Source organism: Astatotilapia calliptera, chromosome 15 (genome assembly GCF_900246225.1).
Source record: "Astatotilapia calliptera chromosome 15, fAstCal1.2, whole genome shotgun sequence".
In the NCBI taxonomy this organism is placed as follows: Eukaryota; Metazoa; Chordata; class Actinopteri; order Cichliformes; family Cichlidae; genus Astatotilapia; species Astatotilapia calliptera.
The window spans coordinates 16,968,872-16,984,833 of NC_039316.1; the positions used below are offsets into that span (position 1 = coordinate 16,968,872).

General features: G+C 40.7%; 1 protein-coding gene across 2 annotated transcripts in view; it reads left to right on the plus strand.

Annotated features, from left to right (window-relative positions):
• Nucleotides 1-15,962, plus strand: part of LOC113037346 (exostosin-1) — a 346,739-nt gene that overhangs the window by 208,562 nt on the left and 122,215 nt on the right. The gene's annotated exons all lie outside the window — the stretch shown is intronic.

Consider the following 15,962-nt stretch of genomic DNA (forward strand, 5'->3'; position numbering starts at 1 on the left):
GTTAAGAATGTATACAAGTAAAAAACAAACAAGCATACTCTGCCCCTATTAGAACCAGTCATTAACATGGAACAGTGTGACTTTGGAAAGAGGAAATAACACATTCACAATTACCATATTGGCTTGCCATAAGTGGCCAAAACTTTTAGACTCCCTGTCACGGCGGGGTGCGCCGATGTGCGAGGAAGCAGGACCCAAAAGCAGATGATGGACAAGGAGTTGTAAGTTGTAACAGAAAAGTGATCCTTTATTAATGACGGCACAGGAAACCAAAGCAAACTGACAAAAACACTAAGAAACAAAAACACTAAGAGGGACTGAGACCAAAACACTATAACTATAACTGTGGTGGAAAATAACAGGCAAAGACTAAGACTACCGTAGAATAACAGACGAAAACCATGACTGTGACTGAGGTCAAATAAACAGACGAACCGACAATGACAAGCAGAAAACAGAAGGCTTAAATACCCACATGAGGTGATCAGTGGAAGTAGAGACACATGGGGGAACAGCTGACAGACATAACCCTAATGACAGGACCAAGAAAAGAAAGCTAACTATAATGAACAAGGAACACAAGACACTGTCAAAATAAAACAGGAACACTAAAACTAAGCATGGCAACCCAAACTTAACAGACCTAAATACATAATGATAAATACCAAAACCCCAAAACATAGAAAACCAAGGAACAATAAACAATAACAACCCAAACTAAAGACAGATAGGAACTGACACAAAAACTAATAACATATCAAAAATGAAACAAATACAAAAGAGAGGCTCAGAGCACTGGGTCAGAGACCCAGCCTGTGACACTCCCTTCTGATATTGCATGATGTTTGTTTGTACTACACTGTACTCCTTTCCTGGGTTTAACAGCTTGTTTCAGATTTTTTCTTCTTCTAAGACCTCCATCACAAAAACGCAGTAATCAGTCACAAAAATGGGCAGCACTGGAAAACTTATGATACGTGATATATGATGTGATATATGATATCATATGATATGATATATAATTTCTTTGGCCACAGTCAAATTACTAAGGTTTCTGGAGTTTTCCTGGTAAATGCCGACTTGTCTACAATCCTTTGGTAATTTGCCTCCAAGCAATAGTGACACTTCAAAAATATTCACTTCAATAATGAAGAGACAGACAGATTTATTTATTTATTTATTTTGCCTGTTCTGTCCGGCACTGTAGCATTCAGAATTATTGTCTGAAGGTCAAGAAGAATTCCAACAGCTTTACTTTTATTATTTATTTATTTATTTATGTAATTATTTATTTACTTTTAATTCTAACTTATAAAAACCAAAACAGACCGGGGAGAGAGATGAAGAAAAAAGAAGTTGGACAGGAGAGGGAAAGAAACACAGGAGAAGAGAGAGGGAGAGAAAAGACATGCACTGTGCGATTTTTTTCAATCACGTTATTCAGCTCCTGCTCAAACTGTACGATTGACTTGCAGGGGTTATAAGTTTGTTGGTCTCGATGCAGGGTCTCACACTATACAGCCCGATGCTCTGATGCAACCTGAGTGCTCACACTGTCCGTCCCTAACAAGTTATAACACAAAATGTCTCTCCCTCTCCCAGACACACACACACCACCACCATCAACTTTGCTAAATTGCTAATGTAAAAACATTGACCAGACAGCTGCAATTGAGCAGCAATGTCCACCCAACAATTTTTTACGGTTGTTGCGGTCGTGATAATTTTGTGAGGCCACATCGAAAAAGCTCGGATGAGCCTGCCAACTTCTACAAGTTGGGCCTCCATCTCTTGTGTCCAGATCACACGCTGCACTGCCATGGTACTCTGTCTGTTTGACTTCCATTTCTGTGTTTGCGCATGTGCAGTGTGAGAGGTTGCGTTAAATCGGCTCGTGGCATTGCTTCACGAGGGGCGACCAGGATTTCAAACAGGTTTCATTTTCTTGTGATCATACGATTGCTGATCGGGAGCTGGTTGTGAGGTGTTAATCGCTCTTCGTTACCCCATGTATACTACACAATGCACGACACACGATTAAGGTGAAACTCTGGCTGATCCCCAAAATGGTCACATGACTGAAAATTGTCTCAAAATGGGCCAAAAATCGCACAGTGTAAGCCCAGCTTTACATGTACACATGCAGTTACTGTCCCTCCATTTAAAAAGACAGAGGCGTCACAGTGAACTTCTACATTCAACACAAACGCTCTCACAATCCAAATCCTGACTGAATGTTGTTGTCGGTTATTGAATACATTTTTTTTTTATTAAATTTATTTATGCTGTATGCATTTTGTTCATTCCTAAGTTGTGAGTCTACACAACAGCAAAATGCTGTCTTTAGTTATTAACATTTGAAATGATGAAGGCACTTGAAAGTAACACAAAATTAGGTGCCTTTCCAGAAAAACAAAATTCAGAAGTATTTAAGGTTAGCATAAAACCCTGTTTACATTTTTTCCAGCCAGGCTTCTAGACTTCTGATTGGCCAACACTTCTAAACAGTTAGGATTTGGCATGTTTCTGACAGCGCTTGACTGCGTTTTTGGCGTTTGCATAGTCTGTGTCTGGGAGTACCTGTTTGTACACAGGTGTGTACAAACAGGTTGGGCATCTGATTAAAATGCCTCCTGGATGAGGTGTTCTGGGCATGTCCCACCAAGAGGAGGCCCCAGGCAGGCCTAGGACACACTGGAGAGATTATATCTCTCAGCTGGCCTGGGAGAGCCTTGGTGTTTTCCCAGAGAAGCTGGAGGAGGTGGCTGGGGAGAGGGAGATCTAGGCTTCTCTACTAAGGTTCCTGCCCCCACAGGCCCAGCCCTGGATAACCAGAAGAAAATAGATGGATGGAAGCTTAACCAAAGTCCTTTAAACACAGGCACGTTTACATTCCAGGTCTCTAAGAAAACTCAGTATATATAAATAAGAAAACTGTGTTAACTAAACTATATTAACTAATTATTGTGTGTAGTTAAAATCACACCAATGTTGTGTTGGTGTTCATTAAAATGTGCTCAGAATTTTGCAAAAGAACAATGATTCAGCTCATAAATCATGACCACTGCTCTCCCCTGCGTAAGCTCCCTTTATAAGGTTAAAAGTATCATTATAATAAAATGTTATGGTCAATGTTATGGAATGCTGCACTGAGGTCTAGCAGGGCAAGAAAATACATTTAAAAGTCCAAAATGCAAGTCCTCTGTCACATTTTCCAAAGTTGTCTGGTGGGCTGGATTGGAGTCTTTGCCAGACCGTTTCTGGCCCCTGGGCCTTATGTTTGACGTCACTGGTTTTATAAGGTCTTGAAAAACAAATAAATATAGAATCATCTTGTGTCATTCAAAATGTGTATTCTATGAGAATATTAGGTAATTTAGTACAGCATAGTAAAGACTAGGGCTGCACGATTAATCGTTAGAAAATCGCGATTTCGATTCATACTTATGTGCGATCTCATTTCCAAATGACAACGATTTAAAAAAAAAAAGAAAGAAAAAAAAAGACGACGACCACGATTGTACCGCATTAAACCTGACCATAATATTAATACAGTTTCTCTATTAAAAATACTCTTTTTACTCTAATCTTCATAATCTATATTAATAGATACCTTCTTATGATTATATCATAAAGACATCAGAGACATCATTAGCTGGCTGGGTTCCCAGACTGCTATATTTGATACATTTATAGTTCCCAGCAGCAGAGATGGGCTGTAACACGAAATCCGATTACTTTTTTCAAGCAACAAGTAATGTAAGGGATTGCTATTGAAAAAAACAAGTAATTTTATTACTGTTACTTTCCCACAAGTACGCTGTGTTAATGCGTTACTAAACCGTCGTGATTTTGTTTGTGAGAGTGTCTCATGACAATGCCGTATAAGCGTGTGATGTCCGTGACAACAACAGACGTGTGTAGATCAAAAATGGATAATATGGAGTGCGGGAGAGAGTACGACCATGCAGTGTTTAAAGCGTGGACATACTTACATTACTTTGAGTTTGATTCTGTAGAAAGTGACAAAAACATTAGCGTGCGCTGTACACTCTGCTTGGGAAGAAAGCTTCTTTCTACAGCGAAAAATTAAGCTTAAAATCTGAGCAAACACCTAGCAAGCCGCCACGGGAATGTGAAATTCACAGAGAAATGTCTGGAACCCCCCACTGACATGGCCACCGGACAAAACTCCACCGCCCCATTCCTTCCTGCTAAACAGGTGGCAATAGATTTAAGAGCGACAGGACTTAGTGTCGCTGAATCTTTGATTTTATTTTATTTTTTGCTGTGTTTTACTTGCATCTATTTTAAAGAATGAGTGTAAACACAAAACATTGTTATATTTTATATGCTGGATTATGCAGAAAATAGGTTTAAATGTTAAAAAAATTCTTCAAGTCAAACACAGTGTTACATATAATTAAATCTTTGCTTAATGCAATGTGCATGAAATTAAAAGATTACAACTCATAAAATGATTTTTAAAAAGAGGCTTTCCATTTGATTTGATTTTATATGAAGGATTATGCATAAAAATAGAATTGGGCTGAAAGGTCTATTGCTTTATTACTTATTCAGGTTGTGTATCATGTTTTTAAAAAAGTAACTAGTTACTGTTGAAATAAGTAATCAGTAAAGTAAGAGGATTACTTTTTTGGAGAAGTAATCAGTAATTAGTAATTTATTACTTTTTTAAAAAAATGACTTCACCAACACTTTTCAGTGTTGGTGAAAAGTGTTGGTGTTTAGGTGGGAGGATTGGGCTGTGTTTTTGATTGAAAACAATTGTGTATAGTTACTCTAAAAATGTATTGACATGTAATCAGTTAACCCTTTAAACCCTAACCCTAATTTACCCTTTAAACCAGGGGTGGGGTCCTGCAAGTTTTAGATGTGTCCTTGATCCAACACAGCTGATTTAAATGGCTAAATTACCTCCTCAACATGTCTTGAAGTTCTCCAGAGGCCTGGTAATAAACGAATCATTTGATTAAGGTGCGTTGACCCAGGGTGGTATCTAAAATCTGCAGGACACCGGCCCTTGAGGCCTGGAATTGCCCACCCCTGCTTTAAACCCTAGGTTAGGGTTTATAGGGTTAATGTGATAAAGCTCTTTAGAACACCATTTTCATTCATTTATTTTTTTGAAGGAGCACATTGTTTCAGAAGCACATGTTCAAACAGCTCAATATCTGCAATCTCATAAGCTACACTATACTGCCAAAGTATTCGATTGTCTGCTTTCAAGCCCATCTAAATTATAGTGCCATCCCATTCCTAATCCAAATGGTATATGATTCCAGCCCACCCATTGTCATTGCCTTACCACTAACACTGAACTGTGGAATATTTAGTAGCGAGTAAATTTCATAAGTGGACTTGTTGCATAGAAGCTTCCGCTTCGAGAAAGCGGAAGCGCGCCAAGCATGTGGCGGTCCGTGTTAGCCTAAGAGCAAATCCAAGCCGGCCGGCTTTCCCATCCATCCTGCTCTCTCGACAATAAACTGGACTACATCCAACTCCAGCAGACCACACAGCAGGATTTTAGGTACTGTTGCGTCTTTGTTTTCACGGAAACATAGCTCTCTGACAGAGTTCCGGATACTGCCATTCAGCTACATGGGCTCACCACATTTCGTGCCAACAGAAATGCAGCTCTGTAAGTAAAGTAAAGTAAAATTTTATTTATATAGCACCTTTCAAGATAAAAAAATCACAAAGTGCTTCACAGAAGCAGAAATGGACATACAACCTCAAACAAACAGAATCAACCAAAAGCAAGTTTAAACAGATAGGTTTTTAACTGCTTTTTAAAAGAAATGACTGAGTCCACAGATCTCAAACTCAAAGGGAGCGAGTTCTAGAGCCTGGGAGCCACTGATACATACGCTCTGTCACCTTTTGTTTTTAACCTTGTATGCTGGACAACCAGCAAGCCCTGGTCACAAGACCTCAGGGACCTGCTGGGGCAATAAGGAAGAAGAAGATCACTGATGTAAGTTAGAGCTACACCGTGCAGGGCCCTATAGGTCATGATTATAACCTTAAAATGGACCCTGAACTTGACAGGGAGCCAATGCAGTTGAATCAGCCGGGGAGTGGCATGGGAGTATTTTGGATACTTTGTCTGAAGCCTAGCAGCAACACTTTGAGCACCCTGCAGTCGTTCCAGGGAGGCATTACTAAAGTAAGTAAACAAGGAATTACAATAATCTAAGTGAGATGAAACAAAAGCATGACTAATCATTTCCAATTCGGAGCGTGACACAATGGGACTCAGTTTAGCAGTATTTCTTAATTGGTAAAAACAAGAGCGAAGCAAGAGGGCCTAGATTTTTAACCACGAGGGGAACCAATTTCTCAGGAGCAAAGACAATGACTTCAGTTTTTTCAGCATTTATTTGAAGATAATTATCAGCCATCCAATCTCTAAAGGAATCAAAGCAGGACTGGAAGATTTGAACCTTAGAAACATCAGGTGGCCTAAAAGTGATATATAGCTGAATATCATCTGCGCAACAATGATACGAAATATCCGTTAATGAGCTAAGAAGTTGCAGAAGAAAGAGTAAATACAACAGAAACAGTAACGGTCCCAAGACAGAACCCTGTGGCACCCCATAGGCGACAGAGCTGACAGAGGATCTGAACTTAGAGGTAGCCACAGAGAAAGATCGGTCAGGCAAATAGGATTTAAACCATTCCAATGCGGTACCCGATATACCCACCCAGTGGTTTAATCTATCTAACAAAATACAATTATCAACAGTGTCAAAAGCAGAGGTGCGGTAAAACTCGCGGTGGTGGCTTGTGTGTCTACATCACCCGAGAATGGTGCAAGAACTCTGTGCTAGTTTCTTATTAGTGCTCATCACTGGTAGAGTTATGACTGTTCGATACAGAACTTTTTATCTACCTCAGGAATTCACTGCTGTGCTCATTACAGCAGTGTACATCCCACCCAGCACTAACGCCAAAGAAGCGCTCTGTGAGCTGTACAGGGCGATCAGCAAGCTGCCGAACTCACACCCCAGTGGACTGTTTATTATCACTGGAGATTTCAACCATGCAAATCTTAAGTCAGTGTTTCCGAAATTCCATCAACATGTGGACTTTGCAAAAAGGGGGGAAAACGCGCTGGATTTAGTTTACACAAACCCAGCACATAGAGAGCGAAGTCCTGCCCCCACCTCAGATACTCAGACCACTTGTCTGTTATACTAATTCCGGCATACAGACTGCTCATCAGATGCAAACCGGTTCTAAGACAGGTCAGAACCTCTTCTGCAGGAGCTCTCTCTGCTCTTCAGGACTGTTTTGAGCACACTGACTGGGACATGTTCAGGGAGGCTGCAACAAATGGCGACCACACCAACTTGGAGGCATACACATCATCTGTGACCAGCTACATCAGCAAGTCCATCAATGATGTCAGTGTCTCCAAAACTATTATAATACACTACAATCAGAAACAGTGGATAACTGCAGAAGTGCGTGAGCTGCTAAGGACTTGAGACTCCACCTTTAGAGGAGGTGACAAGAGGGCCCTGGGAACAGCGAGGGCCAAACTGGGTTGAGTCACCAGAGCAACAAAGCGCATGGATGGCAGAAGAATCCACAGCCACTTCCAGGACAGTGGCGACATGCAGTGCATGTAGCAGGGCATCCAGGCCATTACCAATTACAGGAAGATGAGACCTGCCTTTCAGGGTGACCCCTTCCGCTGAACAACTTCTATGCATCATATCATTCTGAGGTTCAACGCTCAGAATGACGTGTTGGTGAGGAAGTCTACCAAGAGACAACCTCTCCCTGAGCACTGCTTCCATCCCAACGTGCCTCAAGGCCACCACCATCATCCCCGTGGTGTCCTGTCCAGTCCTCAGTGTCCTGCATCAATGACTACCATCCCATTGCTTTCACACCCATCATGTTGAAGTGTTTTGAGAGGCTCGTCATGAGGCACATTAAGACCCAGCTACAACCCACACTGGATCCACTGTAGTTTGCCTATCGTCCAAACCGGTAAACAGATGATGACGCCATCGCCACCACCCTACATCTTGCCCTCACCCTCCTGGACAATAAAGACATATGTACGAATGCTTTTCATAGACTTCATTTCAGGATTCAACACAATCATTCCTCAGCACCTGATTGGAAAACTGAGCTTGCTGGGCCTGAAGACCTCCCTCAACAACTGGATCCTGGACTTTCTGACGGAGAGACCTCAGACAGTCCGGATCGGTAACAGCATCTCCAACACCACCACAATGAGCACTGGAGCCCCTGTTTGCTCATCCCACTGCTGTTCACTCTGCTGACTCACGACTGTGCAGCAATGCATCATCAAGTTTTCTATTGATTCGACTGTGTTGTTTCTCATCAGCAAGAACAACAAGTCAGCATACAGAGAAGTGGTGTAGACTCAACAACCTGTCTCTAAACTTGGACAAAACAAAAGAGATGATTGTTGACTTCAGGAAAGCATGGAGCGATCACTGTCCACTTAACATCGATGGATCCTCTGTGGAGGTCATCAAGAGCACCAAATTCCTTGGTGTCCACCTGGCGGAGAACCTCTCCTGGTCCCTAAACACTAGTTCCATAACTAAGAAGGCCCAACAGCATCTGTACTTCCTACAGAAGCTGAGGAAAGCCCATCTCACTCCATCCATTCTCACCACCTTCTACAGAGGGACTATTGAGAGCATCCTGAGTAGCTGCATCACTGTCTGGTATGGTAACTGCACAGCATCGGATTGCAATACCTTACAGCGGACATTGAGGGCAGCTGAGAAGATCATTGGAGAATCTCTTCCCTTCATCACAGACACCTGTTGTGCCTGCTGCATCTGCAAAGCCACCAGCAATGTGCAGGACCCCACACACGCCTCACACACACTCCTCACCCTGCTGCCTTCTGGCAAGAGGTACCGGAGCATCCAGGCCCTCACTGCCAGACTGCGAAACAGTTTCATCCCCAAGCCGTCAGACTCCTGAACACTCAGGTACTGGGCTGACACATATGGATACCTTCATACATCAAGTGACTTTTTGCACAATACTCAGTCTTTTGCACATTTCTATTGGAGATTATGTATCGGAATTTCAGGAGCAGGACCATGCCTCCAAACGCTCCTTCCAGCTGTCATCTATATAGGGTTACCTCAGTTCTGCAAGCTGATCATTCTCGTTTACGTGCCCCACCCTCCCTCCCTCCTTGTTCTCCATTCTTTAATTTCTTCACTTCTATTTAGTACATGGGGATCTGCCAGGCCCGGGAGCCATCGGCAGTCCCCTTCAAGGCCTTCCCCAAACCGCAGCTCAATTCATGTCAAAGCATTCACTTTTACCTACTAAAATGCTGTCAAACCTAAAATGAGGACGTGGGCCCAGTTAGTGAATTGCACTGTTGTGTCTGCACTGTCTTGTGTCTGTATCGTTCTGTTCTGTCTGGAGTGCCACTGCCTCGTTTTTCTTATGCAGTTTTTGCACATTGCACTTTATGTAGTCGTGTGTTGATTGTCTGTTGTTTGCCATATGTAGCACCATGGTTTTGGAGGAACGTTGTCTCGTTTCACTTTGTACTGTACCACTGCACATGGTTGGAATGACAATAAAGCCACTTGACTTGACTTGGAAGTGATTGAAACACCCGAATTTAATTATTTTTATGTGTGAGTGAATACTTTTGGTGATATAGTATATTTCTGTGCAATTTAGCACACATCCACAATGAATGAATGGACTTGTGTATGGATGGATGGATTGATGTTATTTTGTATGAAACTGCCTATTAGATGTAAATACATAAAGAATTACAAATACAAGTGTGTTTCTTTAAAACACACATGCAATGAAGTGTTAGGTCATTTGGGGAACTGGTTGCACAATATCTCTTTATCATCCCTATGTAAATTATTGGAAATTAGCATATGCTGAGTTAATACAGTGGGGCAAAAAAGTATTTAGTCAGCCACCGATTGTGCACGTTCCCCCACCTAAAATGATGACAGAGGTCAGTAATTTGCACCAGAGGTACACTTCAACTGTGGGAGACAGAATGTGAAAAAAAAAATCCATGAATCCACATGGTAGGATTTGTAAAGAATTTATTTGTAAATCAGGGTGGAAAATAAGTATTTGGTCAATAACAAAAGTACAACTCAATACTTTGTAACATAACCTTTGTTGGCAATAACAGAGGTCAAACGTTTACTATAGGTCTTTACCAGGTTTGCACACGCAGTAGCTGGTATTTTGGCCCATTCCTCCATGCAGATCTTCTCGAGAGCAGTGATGTTTTGGGGCTGTCGCCGAGCAACACGGACTTTCAACTCCCGCCACAGATTTTCTATGGGGTTGAGGTCTGGAGACTGGCTAGGCCACTCCAGGACTTTCAAATGCTTCTTACGGAGCCACTCCTTTGTTGCCCGGGTGGTGTGTTTTGGATCATTGTCATGTTGGAAGACCCAGCCTCGTTTCATCTTCAAAGTTCTCACTGATGGAAGGAGGTTTTGGCTCAAAATCTCACGATACATGGCCCCATTCACTCTGTCCTTAACACGGATCAGTCGTCCTGTCCCCTTGGCAGAAAAACAGCCCCATAGCATGATGTTTCCGCCCCCATGCTTCACAGTAGGTATGGTGTTCTTGGGATGCAACTCAGTATTCGTCTTCCTCCAAGCACGACGAGTTGAGTTTATACCAAAAAGTTCTACTTTGGTTTCATCTGACCACATGACATTCTCCCAATCCTCTGCTGTATCATCCATGTGCTCTCTGGCAAACTTCAGACGGGCCTGGACATGCACTGGCTTCAGCAGCGGAACACGTCTGGCACTGCAGGATTTGATTCCCTGCTGTTGTAGTGTGTTACTGATGGTGACCTTTGTTACTTTGGTCCCAGCTCTCTGCAGGTCATTCACCAGGTCCCCCCGTGTGGTTCTGGGATCTTTGCTCACCGTTCTCATGATCATTTTGACCCCACGGGATGAGATCTTGCGTGGAGCCCCAGATCGAGGGAGATTATCAGTGGTCTTGTATGTCTTCCATTTTCTGATGATTGCTCCCACAGTTGATTTTTTTCACACCAAGCTGCTTGCCTATTGTAGATTCACTCTTCCCAGTCTGGTGGAGGTCTACAATACTTTTCCTGGTGTCCTTCGAAAGCTCTTTGGTCTTGGCCATGGCGGAGTTTGGAGTCTGACTGTTTGAGGCTGTGGACAGGTGTCTTTTATACAGATGATGAGTTCAAACAGGTGCCATTCATACAGGTAACGAGTGGGGGACAGAAAAGCTTCTTACAGAAGACGTTACAGGTCTGTGAGAGCCAGAGATTTTCCTTGTTTGAGGTGACCAAATACTTATTTTCCACCCTAATTTACGAATAAATTCTTTACAAATCCTACCATGTGAATTCATGGATTTTTTTTTCACATTCTGTCTCTCACAGTTGAAGTGTACCTCTGGTGCAAATTACTGACCTCTGTCATCATTTTAGGTGGGGGAACGTGCACAATCGGTGGCTGACTAAATACTTTTTTGCCCCACTGTACGTGCCATGCTGTGGTGACTTCTTTCTACACTGATAACAACAACACTTGTTGTGAGTTTGAAGTGTCAGAAGCTCAAAGTTACTAACAAAATTTACTTTAAAATTGGTATTCTTTAATATTTTACAACTAAATTTGGTTTCTATACCTGTTAATCACTTTCTAAACTTTTTTTTTTTTTCCATCAACCCAATGATTATCGTAACCATTTAACTAGGTCAGGATGAGAGGAATGCTGGAGCCTATCCAATATATGATGAGTGTTAGGAGTACCACCTATGCAGGTTGCTAGTCTTTTACAGGGCCACAAAAGTATTTATTTTTTGTATCCTGCAGACTGATGTTGCTACTCAGCATATCAGAAAGCAATTTCACTCTAAAGTCTCTATGCCTATACCCTTTACACACCTCTTTCCCCCCTTACTCATCCCTTACTCATCCTGTCATGTCCATACTATATATGTCAATAATGTCATGGTCCTGGGTCTTTTGACCCAGCGTTTTAAGTTTGAGTTTATTTTGTTCATTAGGTTATCTAAGTTCATTTGGTTATTTGACTCCTTGTGTTTTCTTCCCCTGTATTTAAGCTTCCCCTCACCCTTCGTGTTTCATGCTGCGTGTCTTATGTTATCAAGTTTGTATTATTATGCCTAAGTGTTTCTAGTTCTTATTATTTCCCCCTCGTGTTTTCAACCATGTTAAATCTCCCCTGCTCTTCATGCGTTTCATGTCTGTGTCTTACATTGTCAAGTTCTGGTTGTCGTGTCTAAGTCTGCATGTTTCCTGTTTTATTTTGAAAAGGGGTCTTGTGTTCTGTGCTCATGCGGTTAGTTTTACTCTTGCCTGTGCATCATTATGTTTATCCTAGTCAGCTGTTTCCTCATGTGTCTCCACTTCCCCTAATCACCTGCTGTGTATTTAAGTCCTCTGTTTTCAGTGTGTGATTGTCAGGTCGTCTGTTGTCCACGCCATGTTTCCTATGCCATGCTTCCAAGTTTCTTGTCTAGGTTTTTCTTATTGTTTGTTTAGATTTCCCAGTTTAGGTTTGTGTTAATTTTGCTTCAGTTTGCCTTGCCCTTTGTTTGTACCTTTTTTTCCAGCCATATTAAACGGCTCGCTTTTTGTTAACATTCAAGTTTTGTTCCAAGTTTTGTTCCCTGTTCCTTGGAGTCTGCATTTTGGGTCCTTTTTCAATTCATACAGTCTGCCCTCGCCAGACTGTGACAAATAAAGTTATTTAAGTAGAAAACATTTCTTGATTCTGAAATTCACTTTTGAATAAACTTTTCAAACATTTCAAGATTAACGTTTGTGATCATTTTCAATGAGCTTGAAAAACAAATACATTTGTAATAATTTTGTGTTGTAAAAAATTATGTATCCTATGAAAATACTAGGCTTGTGGTTTGGTTTATGGCAATGGAGTATAATGGACTGGTGCAGATCAGGTTGTGATGTCTGTCTTCATTGTTAGGTTAAATCCAGATTTGTCAATTTAAAATTAAAGCACCATCCACCTAAACAGGCTTTAAAGTGGGCTTGGAAAACAGGCCTAGTAGCCCATGTAAGATCTGCTTATAACTTGCTAAATGCAGTTGGCTTAATCCTCAAAGAGCAATAAACCTCAGAGTAGGAGCAGCAAAAAGTCATCTAACACGGGCGACCATGGCTCAGGGGGTTGGGAATCGCATCTGTAACCGGAAGGTCGCTGGTTCGATCCCTGGGCTCTCTGTCCTGGTCGTTGTGTCCCTGGGCAAGACACTTTACCCTACTTGCCTACTGGTGTTGGCCAGAGGGGCCGGTGGCGCGATATGGCAGCCTCGCTTCTGTCAGTCTGTCCCAGGGCAGCTGTGGCTACAACTGTAGCTTGCCTCCACCAGTGTATGAATGTGAGAGTGAATGAATAGTGGTATTGTAAAGCGCTTTGGGTGCCTTGAAAAGCGCTATATAAATCCAATCCATTATTATCCATTATTATTAATTACTACATGTAGAGAAAGGACAAATCTACAATCATTACCAATAAAAATTACTGTATGGCATGTTTTTAAGTGATTCTTTCCTCTTTGCTGCAGTACCATACATTATCCAAAACCTAACACAGTGCACTCACAATATAGTTAAAACTATAGTTTGTCAATAAATGGGATATTGAAAAAAATTACAGGGAATAGTAGAATATTCTTAGTAATTTCTAAGTTTACTGAGAAACTCATAGCCTTTCCTTCCACTACTTCACAATTCAGCCCATCCCTTGTTCTCTGTTGAATTCCTTTAATGTGGTGTTGGAGCAGTGGAAAGTGGTTTGTTTGCAGTAATTTTTTACAACACTTTCACCAGGATTGTTGCCACAGACAACACATGTAGATGCATATGTCAGACGTTGGCGCATAACTTCAATCATCACTATAGTACCTCATTCACTGATAGTAACACAGTTATTGAGCTAACTTTACGATTGTCACCTTATTTTGCAAAAAGATTTTAATACAAGACACAGAAGACGTTTTGTCATGCTATAAGCAAAATTTATTTAGCAACTGACATATGACCAAATGGAAAGCATCAAAATTTCTTCAGCAGTAAATTCAAGTTAAGCATATTTTCAAAAATGGTTGGAATTTTTTTCCAGCGCTTGTTTTGTTATGTTAAGATAAAGAGCATTTCTCTTCACACGCACATATCTTCAGTGAAGTCTTATGTCTAGTCAAATTCCCGTTGACGCAGCTGTTTGTAATTCTGTAAATCAGCCTTCATGGACTTTACCAACTCTTTGGCTTTTTCTTTTCCCGTAAACCTAGCCAAGGGAAAATAGGTTCCACATCAAAAGACACACACACACACACACACACACACACACACACACACACACACATAAAGATTATTTAATGCCACAAGGTTTTTTTTAGATTCAAATATTTTGTGATTTTAGCATTTTGTAAAATAATAGCAATTTTCTTACCCCTGGGCAAAGCCTCCAACTAAATAAAAAAAAAAAGAAGACAAATTAGTCAACAGTCAACAACATTCTGTTATAGACTTTGTAATAAAGGGTAGACAGCTTTCCTGTTATCTCGTTGTGCCAGATTCCCAAAAAACAAACAAAAAAACAGCAATCAAATAAACCAATAGTACCTCCTTTTAAAAGTTTGTCCCAAAAACACTCTCCTGGTTCAGCCATCATGAAAACCATGAATAACGCAAGAAAGATCACAGCAGACTTCATCCTACAAAGAAAAACATATATAATCATTTTTGAATCTCTAACGTCATTTGCGCTTGAAATATATTGATTTCTTACCTTTCCAGAGATTCACAGCCAAACGCTGTGGGTTGGTGGAGATATTCACCTGTTGTGTGGTGGTAGTCTGGTACATCTCTTTATATTTATACAGGGGAAAGATTAGTAATTGTTTAATATTTTTGCTCTATTACAAAATATAGGTCGTATTCGTGCCATTCTAGTCTTAATTGTGAAATCAACATAATTTCAGAGGGTTCCAATCCCTCACCACTTCTCTGTGTTCAGCGTTTCAGTTTAACCCAAGTGAATAATTGATTTGTCAATAGTTAATTAAGCACAAAGTCATTTGACTGCTCTTCTGCTGCTAGGACCCAACTCTTCACTTCTTAACATTAGTCATCTGTTTTGTACTGTTGAAAATAAAATCATAGTTTGTTTGCTATGCAAACATTATTTATGTTTTACTCTTTTTCTGGATTTGGGGGTTTATGTGTGTATTTTCCTGCCTCTGTTCTGTAAATAAGAAGAAAGTATCAGAGGCACTTGTGTTTCTTTGAAATCAAACTCAGTTTGGCTTCTTCAAATGACTCACAGCTCCAGATTGATTTACTTTGCTTTCTCAAGCATCAGATTTGATGTGGCTCATGTATGGATATAATTATTATGAAACTGTTAAACTGTTTAGTATTTTAAACTCTGAATTAGCGATATCAAGAGATAAAGGCACATATGTGTACCTCTTTCATGCTTGTCATTTTATACCTGTGCCAGTGTAAATGGTTATGTGCCTTTTTACTGTGTTCATGTGTCTTTTATCAAGGTACGTATCGCAGTATTAAAGAAACATATGGTGTGAAGTAAGTACTAGCTGGTCAAAATATGAACTGGTGATGGATGAATGGATGATCATTGGATATATGAATGGAGTTAGGGTATGGACTAGATACCAAATTATTTATTCTGTTTAGTACCCAGTGTATGTATTTTCATTTATTGTGTAAAATCTAAAAGAAAGTCCAACGAAATAATACAAAATCTAAAGACAAATGTAGACATAGTCTTCAAATGGAAGAAAGAAGGAAAAAAAGTAAATGCTCTAACAAGAATCAAAAACAAGAAGTAGGAGAGTGTAAAAAGTGGCAACAGCACTTAAGACT